This window comes from Lissotriton vulgaris, chromosome 3_2 (genome assembly GCF_964263255.1).
Source record: "Lissotriton vulgaris chromosome 3_2, aLisVul1.2, whole genome shotgun sequence".
Classification (NCBI taxonomy): domain Eukaryota; kingdom Metazoa; phylum Chordata; class Amphibia; order Caudata; family Salamandridae; genus Lissotriton; species Lissotriton vulgaris.
The window spans coordinates 6,718,667-6,745,222 of record NC_141690.1 but is presented as its reverse complement, the minus strand read 5'-3'; the positions used below and the strand labels follow the sequence as shown (position 1 = coordinate 6,745,222).

The 26,556-nt window shown below is 44.7% G+C and overlaps 1 protein-coding gene across 4 annotated transcripts in view; it reads left to right on the top strand.

Annotated features, from left to right (window-relative positions):
* Nucleotides 1-9,229: 9,229 nt before the first annotated feature.
* N4BP2 (NEDD4 binding protein 2) overlaps nucleotides 9,230-26,556 on the top strand; it is a 1,381,310-nt gene continuing 1,363,983 nt past the window's right edge. For 2 of the 4 annotated variants that reach the window (XM_086963958.1, XM_086963954.1), the window contains exon 1: nucleotides 9,230-9,345. The gene's annotated coding sequence lies outside the window, so the exon portion shown is untranslated. Of the gene's footprint in view, nucleotides 9,350-16,691; nucleotides 16,756-17,305; nucleotides 17,403-17,512; nucleotides 17,637-26,556 lie in introns of those variants that run through there. The other 2 variants (XM_086963955.1, XM_086963956.1) reach the window with 2 other exon arrangements.

The following is a 26,556-nucleotide window of genomic DNA, read 5'->3' as shown; positions in this document are numbered from 1 at the left end:
CCCTCCGATAACCATGTCACACAATGGCTTTTTCTTAATTACATCATCATTGACATTTAAGATCGCAGATTCTTTGATAGTTAGAACAAAAGAGCAGTTGTTGGAGTCACAAGAGAAGGTATCATCTTCACTGTTATCACTCTGTTCAATACATTTGACTTTCTGGTTGAGTTTGCTTTTTCTGCAAGCAGAGGTAAAATGCCCAGACAGTCCACAATTCGAACATTTTTGTTTTAAACCGGGACAAGTTTTGTTATTAGCCAGATGCGATTTGCTATTACACCTATAACACTTTAAATTGGTCTTAAACTCTTCCGAATTATTTTTGACATTGTAATTTGGTTTCTTCTTAAAAGAATCCTTACACTTATCATATTTAGAGTTAATTTTTGAGACAATCTCCTTACTTATAGAAACATCTTTCCCTTTAACTTGTTGTGCACTCCTACACGAAAGTTCAGCTTTTCTAACAATGGCAACAACAAAATCTAAATTTTCATCACCATTAATCCACAACCTTTCTTGTATAGTTTCATTACATGAATGCATAACAACCTGATCTCTAATCAGATCTTCTTGTAGATTACCAAACTTGCAGTCTAAGGCTAGTGTTTTAAGGGAGGAAACAGAATTGTCAACAGATTCTTCACTTAACTGTTTCCTTTGAAAGAATTTATACCTAGAGATTCCTATGCAAACCTTTGGAGAACAAAATTTATCAAAGTCAAATAATGCTTTTTCAAAAACATTAGCATCCCCACTGGCTTGTGAAGCAGGTAATTAGGCAAAAACAAAGCAGGTTATAGCTGCATTTGTGAGGCCCGTAGGGGGAGAACAAACCGATGGGTCGCGGAGCTAGTTAGCTTTAGGCTGTATTTGTAAGCTCCCCTTTCACGTAGGGGGAGACCAAACAGACGGGGGAGTGGAGATAGTTAGCTTACAGCTGTATTTGTGATCTCCCCTCCGACGTAGAGGGAGATCAAACCGATGGGGAAGATCATCTAGTTAGAACACCGGCGACCATCATTCGCCAACCGGTTCTAATTTTTGCTGGTCTCTGACTGCCTCACCCTCGCATACAACCAATACCAGCAGTCTTCGAACTGTGTGAAAACCGGCTGGAATAGTGTTTACCAGAGTTACGTCAGACACCGTCCACAGCTAGTTAGCAAGTCGAAATAGTGTGCAGCATCCTACGATTGGCGGACGTGCCGACTATACTCCAATCCAAGGCCACTTTACACATCGGATCCCTCCCACTGCCAGGTAACTTCCACGCTGTATTCGGCCATGGGATAGGCTGTTTGTGTTCCGGAAGTGCAAATGCAGTTCGTCAGAGATCAATAACGGACAACTCTTATTTGGCTGAATTTTATGGACAGTTCGTGTAAGTAGTGACGAAATGACAAACTTCCCTTTAATTATTTTCATTCACGCAGCCATATGGATGTTTTCCGTACAAACTAGTCAGCAGAACACAACTATCTCAGGCTACCAAAACACTATATTGCCGCTTATGTGGTAAGCCAAAAGTAGAGTAATATGGAAGTATACATTCAGTGCTATAGGCAGGACTCGAGATTTCAAGTTAAATTCCTTCCACTTCTGGTACACGTTCTTTACCATGGGCAGCGGTACTCCGTAACATAAAGTATGTGATAGTGTGATACTCCTGTTCATCTAATTGTTTTAGTCTTCATTAGCCAGTAAGGCATCGCAGTGGTTAAGAGTTTGGATTCCCAACTCACAAACTTGTATTCCTGGTTCTCAAGAGAAATTGTTCGCAAGGCTAAGATCTAGTTAGCAGGAGACCACCAGCATACTTGCCAGCCCAACTGATGTATGCGGTAGGTTACTGGTTTTCAGGTAGCCGTACAGCCTGTAGATTTTGCTTAGTTATTTGCAGCTTTCTGCTGTGCTGCAGGATTTTTTTGCCCACGTGCAGTGTTTACAAAACAATAAACACGCCAACTGCTTAGCCAATGAAAACCCAGAGGGACAGCCTTTTCAGGACTGTTACTACTACGTATTATTATTATGTGATTTTATATTGCGCGGACGTGTCCCAAAGACATTATAGCGGTTTACAAAAGAGCAGGAAGTACGTTCTGGTTAACAAACAAAAAGGAACATATTAGCACTAGGAAAACAAAGGATCAAACAGTTCTTAACAGCAAGGATGCTACAGTCGAAGAAGTACTTGGGTAGCAGTCATAAAAAACAGCTGCAAAGTCCCAAGGGAGCAGAAAGAACAGATATTTCGTAACAGGATAGAATATCAAATCAACAGAGGAAATGCAAACAACGAGCCCCACTTTAACCAAAGTCTCTCTCAAAGAAGAGAATTTTGAGTCGTGACCAGAGAAGAGGCTGTGCGAAGCGCTGCCCATGTCAAAAAGGAAGATCATCCTGGACTCATCTGATGATTACAGTCAGGCTATTCCTGCAATTATCTGGGGAAGTCATCCCAAGCCATCCTGAAGTATGCCTGTAGGACAAAAAATGTAAATGTGATGACGAACCTAGACTCATCACAAAAACTACAGTAGGATGGTGTTCTGATGACTTCTACTGGCAGGGAGTGATTACCTTTTACAACTCCACGAATACTAATTGACAACTTCCGGATGAGGGAGAATTATTCCAGGATGGGTTCTAGCTAATTTAAGGATGATCCTACAACCACTCCAGGATGGAAGTGGATTACTCTGGAATGATCCCATGACAGCTTCAGGATGGCTATTGATTACATCAGAATGGCCCCATTGTATTTTCAGAATGAGTGTTGATTACTCTAGGATGACGTGGTGAAAGGGGGGCATATTTTTGTCCTTGATATTTGGGTTTAAGCGGGGACTCCAAGACAAGTTCATTTTCACGGTCTGATGCGTCATTTTTAGTTGTGGATTTTTGATGAAGGACACTAGCCACCCCTGCTAAAAGGGCCAGGTTTTCAAGTTTCTGCAAATTCATCCGCGAACTTGCATCACCAGGCTGAGAAGTTGTGCTTTCAGCATGAGCTTTGTTACCAACTCTTATACAATCCAGTCCACCCTGCTTGGCTTTTTTGTCCTTGCATCTTTTCTCTGCAATTTCTTCCTCTTGTAGTTCGCGTAACACCCTCTTAAGTCTACCATTGCTTCCCCGATTGCCACAGTCCATTAACATCTGCTTTTTCTTCACTAAAAAAAAGCAAGAGAAAAAAAATATATTTACATATAAACTTCAAAACAGAAAAGAACACATTGACCACTTGCAATATATCTTCATGCTCTAGCCATAATATATAAATAAAGAGGTATTGATAATAAAGGACAAATGTACAATCTATCCATAACCAAGTTTTCCTTAATAGACAGTACCTATTGTAAGCCTGAACTTGAACCTCTTGAAAAAAAGTTGCCTAAATAAAAATAGTTTATCCAAAAATGGCTGCCTTATAGTAGTGCCACAAGCTAAACGTTTCAGTCCTTTTCATAAGTGTTACATTTGTCTCTGGAGAGCAATCCAAGGTATATGTCGGATCATGCATGTTCATTTTTACTGTCCATTATTGGATTAATCACAAATGTAGGTTTTTACTGAAACAGGTTGGTAATTTGTACCGTTATCCTGCAGTTGCAAACTAATTATAAAGGTTTACTTATTGTGCTTACCAGATGATTGGAACAGAATCGTAGCTTTAAAATCTCTCTCTTCGGTGATTGGCCGACCAGCTTCATCTACATTTTCGACCAGCCATTTACAAAGAACTTCCCCGGGATTGTACAAAAGCAGGAAGTCACCATCTTTTCGAACACACACAGAAAGATCGCAAGTGAAAAACAGGACGTTGAATGAAGCCTTGATTATGTCCTGCTAGATATAAAAATCAGGAATTAGTTTGTGTGTGGTTTAAGTTTCAGAGGTAAAATACGAAGCATATCAAACTGATTAACAGATTTAATTGGAGAAAAGCACCCCAAAAAGTACACTGACCTGGTGCAATTTCTATCTAATATGCCTAGATTTTGGACTACAAAGAAGTGTTTGGGCATTCACTGAAGGCCATTGAAGAAATTACCTAATAATCAACTTTATTTTCGGAGAGCCAGAGTGTATGCTTAGGTCTTGCTGCTCAGGACAAATAGTAATAGCAAAGTAGAGGCATTATGAGAGAAATAGAAGAACTATCAATAAGTGAACTTTCACACTGGGGTTTGTGACGGGAAATCAAGTTACCTATCCCCACAGATGCATAGAGAGTCAGATGCCTGCTACCCTCTGCCCACCGGCACCCCCAACATGAAAGGACAAGCGTTAAAAATGCAATAGGTTTCACCTTTCATAAGCTAAAGATATTAGCTTTGCTAGTAGTATTGTAAGTTAATTGTGCAATATGTGATGGCTTTATAAATGAAACAAAAGGCATTACAATGGCAAATACATAAAGCAAAAGCATTGGCATAGCCAATAGGTCTCCCCTCTGGGACCTTACAAGTGTTTTGCCAGAGGTGTTTGGAAGTTTGGTAAGAGATGCAATTTAACATAAAGGGATCCCATACCTCGTTGACACATGCAGTACCCGCAGTTCAAACGAGAAGAGGGCATGGGGAAACCTCTTATAAGATCTCAATCAATGGGGAAGGCACGCGTTACTGCAACTTGTGCGTGCTTTCACCTTAATGCAGGGAGAGAGAGAAATGTGATTTATCTCAGGGCTCGATCCCTCTGCACTTTAGCAGTAGGTCAGGTTGTAACTGGATAATATATGGCTGGGATCGATAGTGGCAGATGTAACAAGACCTGCTTCATTTTTACGGAGATCTTAGCGGTCAAGGTAAATTAGCGCAAACAGGGAATACGTAATTGGCCCTGTCTCAATAATATATACAAACAAGTTAAAAACATTGCATGCACATGGAACGAAACCAGAATGATAGCCTGTTTTGCGAAAGGAGATATTGCAAGATGTTGGAATGCGTCGGACTATGTTTCCTAAATAGGACATAAACCTGTAGTGAAATCGAAATGAAGAAATTCCAGAAGAAGAGGAATGAACTTTATGTATTTTTATTCGTAAGGTAAAAGAGCTTGTGGCCTGAGCCGTAACAACAAGGAGTCACAGAGCGTGTGACAGCTCACTCCAATGACGTCAGTTTTATACCTGTCAGACATAACAGCTGTCTGCGCGCCTGGCAACCAATAGGAACTGACTGCAACAGTTAACAACTAGACCCACATCATCTCCCTTTTTATGGGAAAAATAAGTAGATAATTAATGCACTTTACATGTAACAGTAGAGGATGGATGATGCTGGAAAAAGTAAACTCCTGGTCCCTTCTAAGTACATAATAAATAACAATTACTTTGGAACCCAAAAGTGAAGTTCATAATGGGGAAAAATCACAGTGTGAACCTTCAACTAAGTCATACTACCCCCGCCTGGTTAGAATTAAGTTCCCCGCTGTGTAGGAGGGAATCTGATTCAATACATATACATATATACATACACCTGACTTAGGACACATCCCCTTTTCTTACATATTAAAATGCACTGTTTCTTTACTGGCGGCAAAGGTGCAAATAATGTCCCAGAAGAGCTGGCGTTCTTCTACAAAAGTTCTTAGTATTTTGAAGGGGGGGGGGGGTGGATTAGTCTCTATCATAGGCGCAGCAACTGTGTGTAGGACGATAAGGATATTGTTGTTCTCTTCCGTATGAACGTCAACCTCTAGGGATTCTTGCAAGAAGAATTGCTTCAGAAGTAATATTTTCCATCTTCACCAAATACCTTCTTAGCCCCGTTGGATTTCTAGGTTTGAAATGAATACATTAGTCTAAAGAACACTACTACTACTTTTTCTTTTACTTTCTGCTCTGCATGAAATATGTCCTATAAGCCAAATTATGATTACACTAAGATCACTTGTGTGGTTGGAAAATTAAACTAAATTACATTACTAAGCTGGTAATGGTTGGAGGGGGAAAGAGGTGGGACACTAATGAACATGAGGGATAGGTTATATAACAATGTTGGAACACATGTTCTCATCAAAATCTTCCAGCACATTAATGTTTGTTCTTCCGTTGTACTTTTGGTCAAATTTACCACAAACGCTTGCGAAATGTCCTACCTTTAGGCAGCTAGTACACCTTTTCTTACTTGCCGGGCAATTAGTGGAATCAGCTTTGTGGTTTAGGGAACCACATCTAAAACATACCGCAGGGGAGGAATTAGAATTATAGTTAGAATTGTTAGGTTTTGCGTAGTCATATTCTCTTCTTCTTCTGTCATTAACATAATACACACTAGAACACGATTCCTCTTTTCCCCTGGCTAACTCTTTTCTGCCTTCTAATGAACGTTCAATACCCTTCGCGATGTCTACGACTTCAGACAAAGAAGGATTTTTGCATGCTAACAAACGCTCCTGAATTTTGATCTCATGACAATGAAAAACAAATTGATCACGTAAATATTCATCAACTCTGTCACCAAATCCACATTTGGTAGCCAATACTCTCAAACTGCCAATATATTCCTCTACATTCTCAGACTCCGATTGCTTTCTCATAGCGAATCGATGTCTTCCTACCATTATGTTTTCCTCCTCATCAAACTGCCTTTCCAGTCTCTTCACTGCTTCTTGGAACTCATCGAGAGGAATAAATTGTCCTGGATCAGGTTCGTATTCTGGTAGACTTTCAAACATTTCCTGTCCTGCAACTCCTAAGAGTCCATAAAGAATAGCTTTCTTTCGTTCAGCGTCAAATTTCTTGCCATTTATCGCTACCAAATAATTTTCGAAAGCCTTGTACCATATCTTCCATTTTGATACCGGTTTACCGGGCACTTCTAGAAAATGTGCCGGGGCACTGAAATTACTCTCACTTGACATGACTATATTATCCTCTACTGGCTCTATTTTAATTCTGATATCAATTGTGACACTGGATTATGTACTTAATTAGAATAGAAACACTCTACTCATAATACAGTGCGAACGTTAAAGTTGAAATGTGGTTCACTTTTAAAAGAAGACACGTTCTAATTCCGTTTCTTAACTAAACACATATAACATTTTACCTTCTGTTCTGCAAAGCACTTGAATACGACCTTTGTTAAATGCATTCGCTGCTGGCAGACCTGTATGCTAAATATATAAGTGCTTTACTAAAACAAGAGCCTTGTACACACCTATGATGCTATGACGAATAAATAAAATGAAACTACATGTACTATTTGATTACCTACCCTGCATGCACATCAGTTCACGAAGTGAAAATGAACAATACATGTACCATTTAATTTACCTACCCTGCGTGCACATCAGTTCACGAAGTGAAAGTTTTACAAACACTATAAGCATTACTTGGCCATTGAATTACTAATTTGCATGTCCCACGTGAAACTGACTGTTAATTCTCTGTTCCATAAACCTTTTAACCCTTGACCGCTGAATTATTACTTAGCGTGGCATCCGTGAAACTGAATGTAGACTTAGCCGACAGAATATAAATTTGATTCTTTGTCAGTACCTTTAGTTAACACGACGGTGACACTGTGCCTTTCAAAGCGAAATCGGCTTCAAAATGGCGTCGCGTCGCTTACGTCACAGACTCGATAGCGTGCCAGCTGCGTCACTGAATTCTACTCAGCTGAGGCGGTTTGACAGGTGACGGTTGCCGTGAAATCCTGTTAACTGAAACTGACGCTTTGGCGCGCGTCACAGCATTTCAGTTACCTCAACGCTGTGGAAATACAAGATGACAGAAAACACACGATCACCACGCTGACGCTTCTGTTGACAATAAACTGCTTTCTGAACTTGCCTGAAAGTATTCTTTACACAGCCTAGCGAGTGCGAATGTGCAGCTACACCAATCCGAATACTCTTCCTCACACAGCACCTTAATGAAGGACGTCGAAAACTCCACCGACTGAATTCGTGGCTCGAAAATAGAAAATATGCGAATTACCATCAGAACGCTTCATGAAATGTAAAAGAAAGTAGACACTTGCCTCGAAATAAGGTTTAGTCCGCTCGAAGAAATCTCCGCCACAAGCTCTTACTTGTCCGTCCCGTCCTCGTCGCCATAAATGTAGTGAAATCGAAATGAAGAAATTCCAGAAGAAGAGGAATGAACTTTATGTATTTTTATTCGTAAGGTAAAAGAGCTTGTGGCCTGAGCCGTAACAACAAGGAGTCACAGAGCGTGTGACAGCTCACTCCAATGACGTCAGTTTTATACCTGCCAGACATAACAGCTGTCCGCGCGCCTGGCAACCAATAGGAACTGACTGCAACAGTTAACAACTAGACCCACAACATATTACACAAATAGCAAACAAAATAAGGAACCAGCATTACAACGGCTAAGTTATTTGAAGCATTTATCCTTATGCTTTGAAACGCAACCATGAAAACTGCCAGTGTTTTAGAAGATGTGCTGCTCTGCACACTACACAGCTTGGGGAACGTGACCAGGATTCAACAATCGAGCACACATTCATTTAGTAATGAAAGCTCACTCCAAGTTGCAAGGACACAAGTAATGCTAAACAATATACAATATTCACATAAATAAATGTGTTTAGCCTTCTTTGATTGACAACTTTTCAGTAGATCGAATACTGTTCCATTTGGTCGAGAATCTTGAATACACGCAGGTGCACTTGGAACCAACATGGGACCTACAATACACGGGCAGTAATTTATTTTTCCTTACGGCGAAGAACTTGCTGTAAACAAATTTTTTAGGCTTTTTGCAATTTTCCAGAACTTACAAAAGCACGCACTACGTTACACATACACAAAAGTACACATGCTCAAACACAAAAGGTGCATATTAAACAAGCAGGCCGGCTGATACAGACAAACATCAAACACATGTAATACACACACATTGCAACGCAGGCATTAATTATAACACGTACGAAGCACACACATGCAGGGAGCTGCGTCTGAATTTGCCCCCTTAATGAAAACTCGTGCTTTCCGAAAAACGAGGAAGCTGGTCTGGGACGGAAATTGAACAGCTGGGACCGAGAGCGGAGGATCGATGCTGCTCCTTTTTAACAGCTGCAGCACTTACCTGAGTATACGCGGGAATCGATGAAGGAAGTGGAGTTGGAAAAATAAAGAGACCGATGCCAATCCACCTGTCCCTTTAATGGCCATTGCACTCACGCTAGTCTTCGTTCTTGCCGCAGAACAATGACGTCACTTTCGGCGCTCCCAATGTGCGTAGCCTTTGCTAGAGGTTCCACCGGCTTCCGGTATATGAAAAGGTGCGAGAGCTGCTCTCCATTGAGGACCTGTGGTTCGAGTCCCAGCCAGCCGGGAGGCTGATGGTTTACAGTAGGTGATTTTGGCATTGTGTCGAGGCAGCTGTGCTTTTTTAAAATGTATTTTAGTATTGTGATGGAGTGAATTCGGCAGTCACCATGACGACAAAGCTTGTTTTCCTTTGCAAGACTATTTCTCGGGCCATGAGCAGGTCTGTCCGCAGTTGTTTAAAGAGTCTAACAATCGGATTCCACTAAACTATGTGTTTATGGAAATACTCTATGAAGGAAGTGCAGCCTGGGGGTACAGAAAGTATCATATCACAGCAGCGCCTCCCGGCATTCCGCATTCATAAAAAGTTTGGGTGTTTGTAGGGCTTTTGGATTTTAGGGCGTACATGGTCATTTTAGGGTTGAGGGTGGATTTGTGTTTTGGGGGGCCAGGTGTAATTTAAGGGTTTAGAGCATGTTTAGGTTTGGGGTGCGAGGGTTCATTTTAGGGTTTAGGGTGTGTTTGGGTTTTAGGGTACAAGGGTTAATATTAGGGTTCAGGGTGTGTTTGTGTTTGGTGTGCAAGGGTTAATTTGGGGGTTCAGAGTGTGTTTGGGTTTTGGGGTGCAAGGGTTAATTTGGGGGTTCAGGTTGTGTTTGGGTTTTGGGGTGCCAGGGTTAGTGTTGGGGTTTAGGGTGTGTTTGGGTTTTAGGGTACAAGGGTTAATATTAGGGTTTAGGGTGTGTTTGGGTTTGGTGTGCAAGGGTTAGTTTGGGGGTTCAGGGTGTGTTTGGGTTTTGGGGTGCCAGGGTTAATTTTAGGGTTTCGGGTGTGTTTGGGTTTGGGGTGCAAGGGTTAATTTGGGTGCTCAGGGTGTGTTTGGGTTTTGGGGTGCCAGGGTTAATTTTAGGGTTTAGGGTGTGTTTGGGTTTTGGGGTGCAATGGTTAATATTGGGGTTCAGGGTGTGTTTGGGTTTTGGGGTGCAAGGGTTAATTTGGGGGTTCAGGGTGTGTTTGGGTTTTGGATTGCAAGGGTTAATTTGGGGGTTCAGGGTGTGTTTGGGTTTTGGATTGCAAGGGTTAATTTGGGGGTTTAGGGTATGTTTGGGTTTTGGGGTGCCAGGGCTAATATTGGGGTTCAGGGTGTGTTTGGGTTTTGGGGTGCAAGTGTTAATTTGGGAGTTCAGGGTGTGTTTGGGTTTTGGGGCTCCCAGCTGCAGGAGGTCAGACGTTTATCTGCAATTCATTGTGCAATCATCCAACAGTTTGCATTTTTCTGGAAAGCTGAAACCAAACTGGTGGACGTGCTCTTTAACCTCTTCCATGCTCGTGACGGAACTATTCCGTCACGAGCCACGGATGGGCTGTGCTGGTGACGGAATGGTTCCGTCACGGCCCTGTCGCCGCGCCTGCGCGGCGCGAATTTCGCGCCTGCGCTGACGTTTTAAAGAACGGGCGGGGCCGTGACGGAACCGTTCTGTCACAAGCACAGCTCACCCGCGAGCCGTGACGGAGCGGTTCCGTCACAAGCACGGAACCGGCTCGCGGCCGCCCCACCCCCTTAGCTCTGCGGCGGAATAGCCGCCGCAGCGACGGGGTTAAATAGACAAACAATTCTTGTTAAAATCACCAGACGCAAAAACATCTTATTGAAAACACAATAGTACCTTTGAAGTATTCAGATGCTTATTTTCAAATCACCCCAAAGTCATCAGGAACAATGTCATCTTGTAAAGTTATCGGAGAGTCATTTACAAGTCATCTTCAGATCATCAGGAATAATGACACCTTCTGAAGTCAGCAGATACTAATTTTCAAGTCCTCCTTAAATCATCACGAATAATGACGCCTACTAGACAGACCCTCCAGGATATCGCGATTTCGTGATTTGCAAAAAAATCGCGAAATCGGCCGAACGCCGCAAATCCCGCGATATTTGCCCAAACGCCCGCGAAATCCGCCGTAAATGCCGTTTGCTCTATTCTGATTTTCACAATAAATAAAAAATAGCGCTAAATATATTTATTTTCACAAGTGCCAAATGTTTGTGTCTCAGCTTCAGGTATAGGCACCAGGTAGGTCTGGATTTTTTTGGAGGGGAGGCGGGGGGAGGTACGGGGGGGGGGTGGAGTGCAGGGGCTTTATATAGCGTGAACTCGACCCGAAGGTATCAGAGGCTATATGATTGTGAAAATCAGAATAGAGCAAACGGCATTTACTCCGAGCTATTTTTTCCACGGAGTGAAGCTTATTTCAGAAGGCAAACAATGCCACAACGTTTGAGGCAAACGAAAACTGTCCCGTTCTGTATCACATACGTAAAACAAGCTGGGCAGAGACGGTGTGGTCTGTTTTTTAGGTAATTATACAAGCTTCAAACATCTTTGTTAATTTCTCTATTAAGCTTTTCAAATAATGCATTTCCGGCACATTTTATAACAATGGTTCACAGTCATTTTGTTCTATTTTTTTTCTACAATACACACATATTTCTGTGTTGAAGAAAAAAAAAAAGCCTGCTTACTCCTTTCTATCACGCAGGCAGCAAACATTGTCGCAATACGTTTCACTCGTTCGCTGGGCACCTCTGATGCAGTGATGGAACAACCATCCAGTGTCCCTCGCCAAACCACAAACACAAGACGTGTGCAGCACATGGATTGTGCACGAGGGAAGCAAGCATTGCTCAGCTCGTAAAACAGACTGATGTAGCAGCAGGCAGAAACAGAGAGCGCTATCGCCAAGGTGTGGAAAAGGAAAGAGGGTTTAACTGAGATTAGGATGACGAACGGCGGCCATGAGGCCGGCTGGATAGCTGCACACCTATCAGAGAGAAGGAGGGAGGGAGAGAGAGAGGGAGGGAGAGGGACATAGAGAGGGAGGGACATCGAGAGAGAGGGACACAGAGGGCGAGACGGAGGGAGAGGGAGACAGAGGGAGGGAGAGGGAGACAGAGGGAGGGAAAGGGAGACAGAGGGAGGGAGAGGGGGACAGAGGGAGGGAGAGGGGTACAGAGAGAGGAACAGACACGGAGAGAGGGACAGACTGAGGGATGGAGAGAGGGACAGAGACCGAGGGACGGAGAGAGGGACAGAGAGCGAGAGGGACGGAGAGAGGGACAGAGAGCGAGAGGGACGGCGTGAGAGATGGTGAGAGAGAGAGGGACGGCGTGAGAGACGGTGAGAGAGGGACAGCGTGAGAGATGGTGAGAGAGGGACGGCGAGAGAGAGAGGGACAGCGTGATTTTTTTGCTCTCCTTGTGTTTTCTGTGTGGATGTTCACAATGTGCTTACTTTTTTGAGTACATCTGTATGTTTCAATGACTAGAACGTAAGCTATTTGGAATATCTGAAATCCGAGGGTTCCCTAGTAAGGATATAAAATGGGCTAATACATGACCCCATGAAGTCTTGTTGCATAAAAGAGTTTGAAGGCGCTGCCAGCCTCCGGGGACAGGAGATGTACATGCGTATGGTAAGCACATCTCCTGTACGCTCGTGCCTTCTCTTGTCTCCCTTCGGGACAGAAAGCAGCAGCAATAGAGTCTCATAGCTTCATGTTGCTAAATAACTCAAAAACAAAGATATCTGTGTTTGTTGTAGGAAAAATGGCCCAAAAAAATGCCGCAAAATTGCCGCTAAATTTCCATATTTGTGCCACTAAATTTCCTTTTTTGTGCCGCTAAATTTGCTAATCCATGCCGCTATATCCTAGGGGGTCTGACTAGAGTCATCAGATACTCATTTTCAAGTCATCCTCAAATCATCAGGCTGAGCTTCTGCAGCTTGCTGATGACTTCAAGAGCTTCATGATGTCTGATGACGTGTAAATGACTTCTAAGGTAGTTGGATAATCATGCAATGACTCTGGGATGGCTTCTAAAGTAATCCTGTTTGACCTGGGTGGTGAGAGGGGATTCCAGAGCCATATTGATTGTTCTTCCAGAGAATGCTTGTTATCATGCAGCGTTTGTACCTGATGGTCAGTGGTTCGAGCAGGAGAGACTCGGCGTTTCCTAATCCCCGTTGAGCTCCAGACAGAGGCTGTCAGTTTTTCATTCAGGTAGGAGGGAGTGAAGTTGTGGAGGATTTTATGAGTAATGCATGCAGTCAGATTGGGCTCTTGCGCTGATGGGAAGTCAGTGAAGGATATGAAGAATGGGAAAGTGTTGTAGGGAATCAAAAAACCATGTTTGATTTTCATATGTAACTTTACTTAGCAGAAATCTATGGTTGAATACAAAATTTGCTACCATTCACGCCAAGAATTTTTAATTGTATTAAGGACACAGAGGTGAGGATTATGCTCCTCTTTCTATTTATTTGCTACTCGCAGCATCTAATTAAAACTTATCAAACCAAAAAACTACATTTCCCATGATGCTTGTCATACATCATTTCCTATTTGACCCTATAAGAGCCACTGTTCCCTTTTCCCGATCCTCTTTGCTCAAACTGTTTATTCCCATAACATTAATCAAGTTGAAACGGTCATCCTCCAACGTGGAAGAACCATAACCAAACTGGTTCGTTATACATCTTCTTCAACCAGAAGTACATCTATTCCCGCTTCTTTTCGGAACCTGAAAATGAATATTAACATAGGAAAAACTCGTAAATTCTGATAAACAGAATATAAAATGCATACAGGTGGGCATGTATTACAAATACTGTAATATACCCGGGTGGGATAATCCTTACCTCCGTGTCCTTAATAGAAGTGTAAATTCTTGGCGCGAATGCTAGAAAATTCTTTATTCTATTACAGGACTGGAGGCTTTGGATTATGCTAGTTTAACACTTATTGAAAACAACTGTAGCTATATCACCCACCAGTTTATAATAAAATTGTTTAAATGTAGACTCTGAAGACCAGTCAGCAGATCGCATAATATCTTGAATATTAGAACACAACGTAAAGGTTTTGGATGCCGTTGCACCACGAACAAAGTGTGCTCCAAACCTCTGGGTATCAATACCAGCTTCTTGCATAATTGATTTTAACCACCTGGCTATTGTAGCCGCTGACACAGGTTTATAAGGTTTCTGCAATGCAATCAATAATTGTGTCGAACCTTCCAGTCTTACTGTGATGGTGGGCGGACTGCAGGCTGGAAAAGCAGGCGAGGAGGCCGGATATAGTGGGCGATGTTGTTGTTTATTCAAATACAAGGTATAACACAAGATGCGGGCCAAATGAAATAAAGTCCAGGTAAGGGATCCGAGGTCGGGTTCAGGGCTTGGGTCCAGTTCCTTTCTTCAGGTTCGTCTGGTGGGTCCGTCGTCGGGGAGGTACCTCGGAGGGCAAATAAGAGACAGAGAAAGGACCGGTTAGTCTGGTCGGGAACTCTATACAATGCTTCCACCGTCAGCCGGGTAGTGAGGGAGAGAAAGGAATGACTGTGAGGAAAAGGGGGGCGGTATCCAGAAGGGAGGTAGGGTGAGAGCGAGTCAAGTGAGGTCGTGACGGGCGGGAATTTCACACAGTGTGGTGCTATACAACTAATATACAGTGAGACGAAGTACCTATGGGACAGGATATATACACAGTATCTACAACGAGCACCTAGCGAGCTCTCAGGTGGAATTACGGTACTCACACGGTCCGCCGTGACTCTCCGCTGAGTCACGGCCGATCTTCAGCCACCTCCTCGGGTCTCCACCAATCCTCCGTCCACACGTCTTCTTCGGTTGCCTCGTCTCCGTCTCCAGCTCCGGTTCGAGTGTCCTGGTACGATACTCCAACGTCGGTCATCTGCCAGCTCTCGGCTTTTACCTGTTCTGACGCTGCCACGGGGTTGGAACTTCCGGGTTTAGAGGGTTGTCCTTCCTGTGGTCGAAAGTCACTGATTGGCTCCTGCAAGAGAGAGGAAGGCGGAGTTCCGTTGGACATGGTTGCAGCGCCTATGCTCGTTACTGTCATGGGGAAATGGTCGCGGCGCTGCAGTCCTGGCGGGAAGGAAGGTGATACAGGTGTGTGGGGGTGTTCACGGGATAGGGGTCTCCGGGTCTCCGTCTTACACTTACCGACCGAATACATTCTTCATAAGCCTTAAGGCACTGAACCACACATAACTTTGCATTACTGGTAAAAGCATGATATTCAATACTTCTTGATAACGTCTTAGTCCTGCCTGTAACACTAAAACAAACCCCTTCCGGAGTAAATACTCTACCTGTAATATCCAACGCTCTGACGTCCGACGAACGTCTGCCCTGACCCTGACCCTGTTCGCAGGACCGGTCGCTCCACTCACCGCACGGCCCCGTGTGTGTCCTGGTCTCAGCTGCTGCCGCGAGATTGCCGCTGATCCTGCTGCCCTGAGTATATTGTGCTTTCTCTGCTCTGTGCCCCTTTTCTGCTTGGATGAACCCATATCCTAAGCCTAACATCTCGATATATAACACATAACATCCACAGAGCCTCTCTAGTTGTAGCCACACCAGCACCCTGTCCCCTTTCCTCCTATATACTTCCCATATAACTACTTATCCATCTATCACTTCAGCAGTATAACCTCTATGTCCATGCGAGGTTAGAAAACATAGTCCTATGTCGGTGTTTATTACCGTATAACACCTGTGTTCAATGAGCATGCTATATAAATGACGCAATCCCGCACCACTTCGTTTACTACTCCGGACGTTGCCGCCGGCGTTCAGAGCACCGCCAGATGAGAGAGGGCCATATCCTGCACTGCGTATCCACACTCTCCAGTAAGCCGCTTGGAAATTGCGAGCACAGCCTTCTTTAACACATGGCAAAATGCAAAAGTTAAATCTACTGGCAAGCCGCCTTTTTGATGCGAGCACAGCCCCTTTTTTACTTCTCTTTTACATATTGTAAAACGCGGCACCACGCTTAAGTAAACAGACACAGAGAGAAAGTAATAGATCATTAACGAATCTCGGTCACATGTTCTCGTCGGCCAAATCAGGGAAATATAATCGCAGGATTTCAGCTGCAAGTTACAACGTAAGCGCTTTATCACGCTGTGATTTATAGATAGTGATGCGATTTAGAATGTCTACATAATCGTTCCAGTGTAGTTTTTCTAAGACAGTGATGTGAATTAGAAATTCCAAACTCCCGTCCTAGCATATGTTTGTTTAAAGAATCCATTAGCATATGTCTCACATAATACAATTAGATAGCTGGGATTATTTATCATGTGTATGTCTCCTCTAGATCTCCAACATGCAATTAGAAATATCTGGCCCGAGGTCTAGCAATACAGCTTAAACACCAGGTACCATTTTTCATTTTTTCAGTTATTTATTATTCTTTTCTATTCAATTGGGTAATTATATCACCAAAATCATGGTAGCCCCGTGACTGCATGTACAGAAACATCGCAACTTATTTAATGCATATGTTTAACTATGCGAGCAGTTAGGAAAACCTTTATGTGTATATGTCTCTTTCAGACTTACCATTCGAACGCAGCGCCACCTTGACCCTTGGTGGTATTCCTTGCTATACACCATTCAGGTATATGATATATTCATATCTTAAAGTAGAGAACTACTTTTTCAATTTCTCCGTGTTTCAAAATGGCTATCTCCTGACATGTTAAGTGACCATGTTTAGTTTAACGAAGTAAGCCCATAAGTGTAAGCACTATTTCATGGAACAGTTTTTGTCTTACACAACTACCTCATATTAAACAAAAACGGTTTCACAATGAGGAAAATTTGTAAATCGGAGCAACCCTTGCTGTCTCAGATTCACTATCCTACCTAAATAACCCTCAGGGTGGTAGATGAGGCAGTCTACTCATTAAAAGAACAGGTTTTGTCTAAAATAGTCTATAGTACGGAAAGTACCATCTCTAGGATTATGAAGAATACTTATAGATCTGCCTATATATGTGTTTTTGTCAGATCTAACCCCATCTACATCTACCTGACAGACTACTGGTTACGTTACCAGCTCTTCAGTATTCAAGTATTATGACCCTATCACCTGAAACTATAGATATATGCAGAAATCATTAGGTAATCATACACTAAAGGTATGCTACTATATGCTTTTTCATTAGATTCAACTATCAAGACCTACTTAAGTTCTCCCCTAACGACTCTCAGACGTAATACCATACGCAGAAAGGTGGTTTGTCAGCTACACCTGGGGCCGAGGTATGCATGTAGGCTTTGTCCCACTCATATGACCACATTTTAGCCAGAGAATAAAACTTTTAGGAATCTATTTTAAAAAATACCTTTTTGATGTATTTCTTTCTGTTCAGAATGCTGCTCATTTAAATAACGGAATACTAGGAACAGCAAGGAAACATCCAGCTCTGACGCATGACCGAAATAATATAAAACTTCTTCTTATCCCTATAATTCTTCATATCGAGTGCTACACATGTAAGTAATAATTAATCACTGCATGCAATCATGGTCTCTTACAATCATCTCCTCCCTGTACCAGTTTGTGTACCAGGTACTATTAGGCAGATAAGTTTTCATCCAAAAACACAAATTGTGTATAGATATGATATATATGATATGATATGACTATCTGAATATAGTCAATGTATGAGCTATATATATATATACGAGCTGTTGCCTAACTTCTTCATGTCTCCTCAGTTTGATTAATTCTATGGATCACTGACATACTAAATCAGATGTGGCTTTTTGTATTATCTCAACCCTAAACAAAATGTGGCTTAAAAAAGCTTTTGCTTTGATCTAAATAAATAGCATGTATATGTCCTGGATGTAAATAATAGACAGGCATAGTTACAATGTTTTGAAAATCGTATATGAGTTAAGAAAAAGTTTTGCCCATTACTAGTGTGTTTCTCACTCTCCTCCTATTTTCTAAAATACAAAATGACTGACACCTATGTTTTTATTTATAGTGTTCAAAGACGGGACACCTGATGAAGGCTCTCATGCCGAAACGCGCGTAGTGTGTGGTAGTGTGTGTTATCCTACCGCCTTGCCCTCATCATCATCTGAGTCTAATATTCACTCGTGTGTGTTTTTATAGATGTGTTTTTTATATATTATCCCCTCTTTTGTGATATGACACAATATGAAATGCTATGAATGTTCAAACCTTATATCATGACTTGTTATAAATGTGAAAATTCTATATAGAATAAGAAAAAGAGGAAAAAATTCCCCACCCCCCAAAAAATTGCTTTTTGTATATATAAACAAAATACAACAAAAAAATCATTTATTTTCAGAAATAATAAAAAATCTAAACATTATATCTTTTTTAGGTGTTGAGTCTACTTGTAATGGGTTTTTATATATAAAGGTATTCTTGAGAATAATATTACTAGCTATAGACCTTTTTCAAAGAACCCCTTTTCTGCTTGTGCCACTGTTTTTGGTTTTGAATCTGTATTTTTTGTCTGTGCCACTGCCTATCTCGAGGCTTGCCCCCTCGCCGCTCTCCCCGTGATTGTCTCCCACTCTGTGTCCCCCCGCTCCCTGCCGCTGCTCCCCTGCGGCCCGCCCCCCTTTTCTATTCTGTACCCGATCCCGCTCCCCATTCGCCACCCCGCTCCCACCTCCTCCTCCCTCCCACTCCACCATTTATGGCGGAGACCGCACGAACGCGCAGCGGGCGCGCCGAAGGCAAGCCTGTTTACGCCCGTCCACGCCTGGACCGCGCCCAGCGCCAGAACCCATGGACCCCGCCGGACCCAGACCAACCAACTGACATACCTCAGTACGCCACCCTCAAAGCTCTCAACACCGGACAAGCGCCCACCTGCTATCGAGCCACCCCGAGACGCACCCACGGACCCTTCACCTGTCAACCCTGCAAATTCACCTGCCTCAAACCCCGTCCCCCGCCCGCCAAAGCAAACAGCAACAACAACCACCTCAAGTGTATCCTCCTCAACACCCGCTCCGTTCACAAGCACGCCATCGAACTCTGGGACCTCCTCGACACAACAACACCTGACGTCGTCTTCCTCACGGAAACCTGGATGAACGCCTCCTCAGCCCCCGACATCGCCATAGCCATCCCGGACGGCTACAAAATCACCCGGAAGGACCGCGTCAACAAAACAGGAGGAGGGATCGCCATCATCTACAGGAACACCATCAACATCACGACCAACGCCGAAGACACCATCCCCTCCGCCGAACACCTACAATTCCAGATCCACACTGACCCCCAGACCACCCTCAGAGGGACACTCATCTATAGACCCCCAGGGCCCACGCACACAATTCAGGGAAACCATCGCCGACGCCATCAGCCCGCACGCCCTAGCCTCACCAGAATACATCCTCCTAGGAGACCTGAACTTTCACCTGGAGAACAACAACAACACCACCCTGATCGACAATCTCGCCAACCTCGGACTCAAGCAACTGGTGGACACCCCCACCCACCTCGCTGGCCACACCCTCAACGCCATCTTCTCCGCCAGTAACCACTTCGCCTTCAACCACTCCACAGGACTACACTGGACCGACCACAGCTGCATACATTTCACATTCAAGAAGATTACATCTCACCACCTCACGCATCGGAACCTCCACAGATGCTGGAGCAAAGTCAACACTGACCAGCTCACCACGTCACTGCGCCAAAACTCACCTGCCGACACCAACATACCCGACACCAACGACGCAGCTCGCAACTTCGCACAGTGGATCACCAACTGCGCCGACAACCTCGCTCCACTGAAAACCCCCCACAGCAAGGCCACCACCACAAAACCCTCATGGTTCACAGACGCCCTCAAAACCGCAAAGAGAACCTGCCGAACACTCAAAGACCTGATGCCAAGAACAAACGACAGAAAACATGACTGCCCTCAAAACCGCCACCCGCGAATACCATCAGCAGATCCGGACCACCAAGAGAACATCGTTCAAAGAGCGACTGGACAACAACACCCATAACAGCAAGGAACTCTTCAGCATTGTCAAAGAGCTCGCCAACCCCAACTCCAGCAACAACAGCATCACCCCTACGCAAGACCTCTGCAACTCCCTCACCACGTTCTTCCATCGCAAAATTGCAGACATACACAACAGCTTCGGACCCCAAACTCCACTTCAGGACACCAAACCAACGACCCCCAGCAACACCATCAACTCCTGGACCCCCTTCAGCAATGATGACACCACCCACGTCATGAGCACCATCCACTCCGGCTCCCCCTCCGACCCTTGCCCCCACCACATCTTCAACAAAGCCGCCACCACCATCGCACCCCACCTGCGGAACGTCATAAACAGCGGCCTTCCCTGAAAGCTGGAAACACGCAGAGATCAGCTCCCTCCTGAAGAATCCCACAACAGACCCAAAGGACCTAAAGAACTTCCGTCCCATCTCTCTTCTCCCTTTCCTGGCTAAAGTCATAGAGAAGACGTCAACAAACAGCTGACTGCTTTCCTCGAGGACAACAACTCGCTCAACCCTTCCCATTCCGGATTCCGAGCCAACCACAGCACCGAGACCGCCCTCATCGCAGCCACAGACGACATCAGAACCCTGATAGACAACGGGGAAACAGCTGCCCTCATCCTCCTGGACCTCTCAGCAGCCTTCGACACCGTATGCCACCGCACACTAATACAGCGCCTCAGCAACACTGGAATCCAAAGGAAGGCCCTGGATTGGATCATCTCGTTCCTCTCCGGAAGAACCCAGAGAGTCCGCCTCCCCCCTTCCGATCCGCGGCCACCGAGATCATCTGTGGCGTTCCTCAAGGATCCTCACTCAGCCTAACACTCTTCAACATCTACATGAGCCCCCTCGCCACCATCGCACGAAAACACATCAACATCATCTCCTACGCCAACGACACCCAGCTGATACTATGCCTCACTAAGGACCCAGCTATCGCCAAAACCAACTTCCAGGAAGGGATGAAAGAAGTAGCAGACTGGATGAAGCACAGCCTTCTCAAGCTCAACTCAGACAAGACGGAAGTCCTCATCCTCGGACAATCCCCATCTGCCTGGGATAACTCTTGGTGGCCCCCGGCGCTGGGAACCGCACCGACACCCACGGACCACGCACGCAACCTGGGCTTTATCCTGGACTCCTCCCTCACGATGACCAAACAAGTCAATGCCGTCTCATCCTCATGCTTCAACACCCTGAGAATGCTTCGGAAGATCTTCCGGTGGATCCCCACTGAAACCAGAAGAACAGTCACTCAGGCCCTCGTCATCAGCCGACTGGACTACGGGAGTGCCCTATACGCAGGAACCACCGCCAAACTCCAGACTAGGCTCCAGTGCATACAAAACACCGCCGCACGACTCATCCTCGACATCCCTCGCCACAGCCACATAACCACCCACCTAAGAAACCTCCACTGGCTCCCCGCCAACAAAAGGATCACGTTCAGACTGCTCACCCACGTACACAAAGCGCTCCACAACATGGGCCCAAACTACCTCAACAGCCGACTCTCGTTCTACACCCCCCACCCGCCAGCTTCGCTCCAGCAGCCTCGCCCTTGCCATCGTCCCACGAATTCGCAGAACCACCTCCGGAGGAAGATCATTCTCCTACCTGGCTGCGAAGACCTGGAACTCCCTCCCCACTCACCTACGACTGACCCAGGACCATCTCAGCTTCAGGAAGCACCTTAAGATCTGGCTCTTCGAGCAGTAGCAGCACCCTCCCTAGCGCCTTGAGACCCTCATGGGTGAGTTGCGCGCTCTATAAATGCTTTGATTGATTGATTGATTGCAGGCAGATCAACACAATAGCATAGCTAATTTGGCCTTCAACTGTTTCCTAGAAATATTATTATCAGGTCACTTGTCAAACAATGCAAAAACTATTGACACATACCACAAAGAATATTTTGGTTTAGGGGGATTAGCTATAATTAATCCTTTTAATGATTTACAAACTACTGGGTGATTACCCACTGGCTTACCAACTATCTGTGTATGTCCCGCTGAAATGGCTGATCTAAAATTATTGACTGACCGGTAGGCCAAACCCTCCGATGCTTTTTCTGACAAAAAAATGTACAACTTTGGGGTAAGGCAGCCCCCACGGGATCCACATGCTGTTCCACGCACCAACGAACCCAGCCTTTCCAGGCTGAAGAGTATTGTTTCCTTGTAGATGGGGCCCAGGCTTGTTTAATGAACGCCGAAGCCGTGTCCGGAAATCCAGGCTACTCCCGTTGTCGCCGGAAAGTCTTCTTGCCACCAGGGTCAACTGCCCCGATATCACCATCGGGTGCGTCTCTCCATGAGGGCCCTGGAGCATTATTGAGGACCACAGGATCAACCTGGGCAAGTCGCAGCTTATTTCCAGAAGCACTGGGAACCAAGGTTGTGACTTCCATAAGGGTGTCACCAGAATTACCTCCGTTATCTGACGGGTTACCTGCGTCGCCACTCTGGGAATTAGAATGAACGGGCGAAAGGCATAGTTCAGGCTCATTGACCAGTCCTGGGAAAAGGCGTCCGTCGCTTTCGCTAATGGATCCGACCTCCAGCTGAAAAATATCTGCAACTGTCGATTCAGCCTGGAGGTGACAAGATCTATCTGGCAAGGACCCCATATCGCCTGCAGCCAATGAAATACTTGGGGTTGTAACTGCCAATCGCTGTTGTCCTGGAGGTATCTGGAATTCCAGTCCGTCACAGTTTTCAACTGTCCTGGAATGTATTCCGCAATGACTGAGATCTGATGACGCAGGCAGTAGTGCCAGAAGTCCTTTGCTATCTCCACTAGTAGTGACCACCTCGTACCTCCCAACTTGTTGATATATCTCTCTGCTGAGATTTTGTCCATCCGGAGTAGTATGCAACAAGAGACATGTTTGGGGGAGAGGGTCCGAATGGCAAACGACCCTGCCACCAGTTCTAAGCAATTGATGTGAAGATCTAACTCGCGCAGTGACTAACTTCCTCCTGTAGAGATATCTCTGCAACGTGCTCCCCAGCCTCAACAACTGGCATCTGACTGTATAATGACCTCTGGTTGGGAGCCGAAAATGGCTCTGCCGTTCCACGCTTCAACGTGGCTCACCCACCATTGTACCTCCTCTCGCATTTCCTGAGACAGAGGCACAGACCCTTGCGAAGGTGTTGTATCATTAGTCTCTGAAGGGCCCGATAATGAAGAGGGCCCGGGAAGATCGCCTGAATTGATGATGCTAGTAGTCCCACTACCCTGGCGATTGTTCGTAGAGACACTGTCTATTTGGACATTACCGTCATGAGCTCCTTCTTGAGATCGCTCACCTTGGAGCATGGAAGGCTCAGTTGAGCTGTCTGGGAATTTATGACAAATCCAAGAAAATACGCCATCTGAGATAGACAAAGAGATGATTTGGACAAAGAGATGATTTGGGTTTGTTGATCACAAACCCCAGACTTTGCAATAGAGACATGGTCATCTGTAAGTGGTGCGTGGCTAAGGATTGTGTGTGTGCCATGATGAGTATATCATCCAGATATACAATCATGCGAATGCCCTGTTCCCGTAGGTGAGCAATCACAGGTTTCATCACCTTGGTGAAGCATCAGGGAGCTGAGGAAAGCCCGAAAGGAAGGGCCAAATACTCCATCCAGCTGTCTCGCCATTGGAATTGGAGGAAGCGCCGATAGGGAGTAAAAATAGGAATCGTCAGATAGGCATCCTTCAGGTCTAACGCGCGACGTGCGTAGCCCAAAAACGCCCAAAAGGAGCCCAATTGGGCTACGTATGTCGTAGCGTTAATGGCTCTGTACCACACCCAGCGATTAGGGGAAGCCACCGGTGGTGAAGCGCAACTGCGCACAGTCAATTTCACTGCTAAAATGCTGCTGTAGACAGCGCTGTACATCTGTTCCCAGCGGGAGTCTTTCGCTCGTGTGCCCGAAGGCCAATCACCCAGCAAGCATCAAAAACGCATATCCGTGGCACAGCGTAACCAAGTGACAAACATTAAGGCGCATCGCAGTATGTCAATACCGCATTGTGTGCATAATAAAACAAGCTCATTACAAGAGTCATAAAGATAAATTTCAGCACTTTGCGTGAGCAGCAAAGAAAGCGGCTCAGGAAAAGGGAACAGTGGCTCTTATAGGGTCAAACAGGATGTGATAAATGACAAGCATCATGAGAAATTTAGTTTTTTGGTTTGATAAAACGTTTTCATTGGCTGCCGTGAGTAGCAAAAAAATAGAAAGAGAAGCATAATCCGAAGCCTCTGGTCCTGTAATAGAATTTCTTGTGGCCTGTCACAAAACAGGCAGCTACATGGAACTGTGCTCCAAGAGGAGCTAGATGTGGTTTAGATATACAAGCAAATATTTTACAACTTTATAGTGGGAGATTTTGGATAAAATCAATGGAATGTATTTTTTTCTCTTAAGTACTGATTTAATGTAGCTGGAATTCGTTTTTAAGATCTTCGATTTGGAGAGATGATTACACACTCACTTTTGTTTTAACCCCTTCGATGCTGGTGACAAAGCCAGCTCGTCATGGGCCTTACCTGCGCTGCGCGGATGACGAGCTGGCTTTGTCACGTAAGGCTCATTTTTGAAATTCCAGCGCACAGCGGGAAAACGCGGTAGCACGCATGCGGTTAAACAGGGCTCCGCTTCCTGATTGAGAAAATCTGTGTGGAGTGCTGAGCAGAATAAACAGGGCGGGGTTACAGAGCAAAGGGGCCCTTCAGCAGCTGGTGATCTCTTCACTGCTGCACACCAGGCCTCTCTGCATTGAGATATGAGATGGGGTATCTGTGCGAACAGTGTCTAAAATAAATAGGCCTGTCAGAATAAAGTGGAGAGAGTTTTTTATGCCTGTGGAATGTTGTAAAAGTGTACCAGTAAGGCAAATTGCCTTGACCACGTACCTGTGCGGACAGTGTCCAAAATCAATAGGCCTGTCAGCATAACGTTTTTAAAGAGTTGACTCTTCAACACTTTCCTAAAGTGGATCAACATTGGGCCCATTCCTGATGGACACAGGGATTTAATTCCATATCCTGGGTGAGTAGATAGTTGTCTTTTTTCATTTTAAACTTCTTAGACTGCAGTCTGGCGGTGTCCTGGTTTCTTATGTGCCGAGAACCACTGGAGATGGTGAGCTGGTCTGTAAGATAATTGGGGTTGCAGATTGTGATGGCTTTGAAAATGATGCAGGTGGTTTTGTAGATTGTGCAAAGGGAGCCAGGGGAGTTCGATCAGAATAGAGGTGATGTGATCATATTTCTTCAGGCCCTGAATGTGATGTGCTGTGGTGCGTAGAATGCCTGTAAGGTTGCCGTTGTGGGGTCTGGAAGCCCATATAGTAGGGCGTTACTATTACACAGATACAAGAGTTCAAGGGCATGGACAGCGATTCTGAAGTCTCTTTCTGGAAGAAACTATTTCACTTTCTTAACAGATAGCTAGTACGAGGTTGTCATGGTTGTTTCCTCTGATCTGATTTATGTCAGGTCATTTATTGTGAGGGTATGGGCAAGATAAAAGTTGTGATGTAAGTTAATGTGATGTTATCAATATACAAATTAGCATGTTTGAAATCAGAAATATCATACCTCTTTTTAGTCATTGAATGTTGGCAAATATGCACCTTGTTTCTAGTGCTCTTTGAATGAAGGGTGCTAAATCTAGAACAAGAGGCACCAATAGCAGCTTTATCTTGTCACAGAATCTAAGTTCTAGATGGGGTGGGGCAGTTGCGAGGTACTGAGGTGGTTATTTAAACTTCAAAGTTCGCTGAAAAAGGCTAGTGTAGGAGGCTGGCTTAGTATAGGGTGCACACTTATTCAAGTGACGCACCTTGCACAAGTCCAGGCAACTCTTATGGTTATTTTAGTGGTCTTTGATAACCACAGAAACCTCTTAGAGTGGTAGCTGTGGAGAGCAGCCTTCAGGATTATCTTGCAGGAGTATAAAGCAGCTTGCTTTATCAACTTTATTCATCAGTGTGAGTTAAATGAAAACGAACCACCCAGTATTTATGTAAAAATAAGTCTATTTATTCACAACACACAACTCCTACCCAGAGATAACAATAGCACACACAACAATACTTTGAAAACAATCAGGTAAGTAGCACAAAATATAGTGGTCTGCAGGGGGTAGACCAAACCACATACTAATGAAGTGGAATGCGAACTGCAAAGGAGGGTGGGACTTGGACCAGAAGACTCAGAGGAGGCAGAGGACATGAGGAACCATCCAAGGTAAATACCCAGGAACCCCACGTAGGCTGTGTGCAGAGTGGGCCATTACAAAAAATGGGGTTACCCAATCTCTGTTGTGAACCTGGTTTCAGTCTGATACAAAAAACAATGGTCCTAGACCTATATTCGTGAACTGA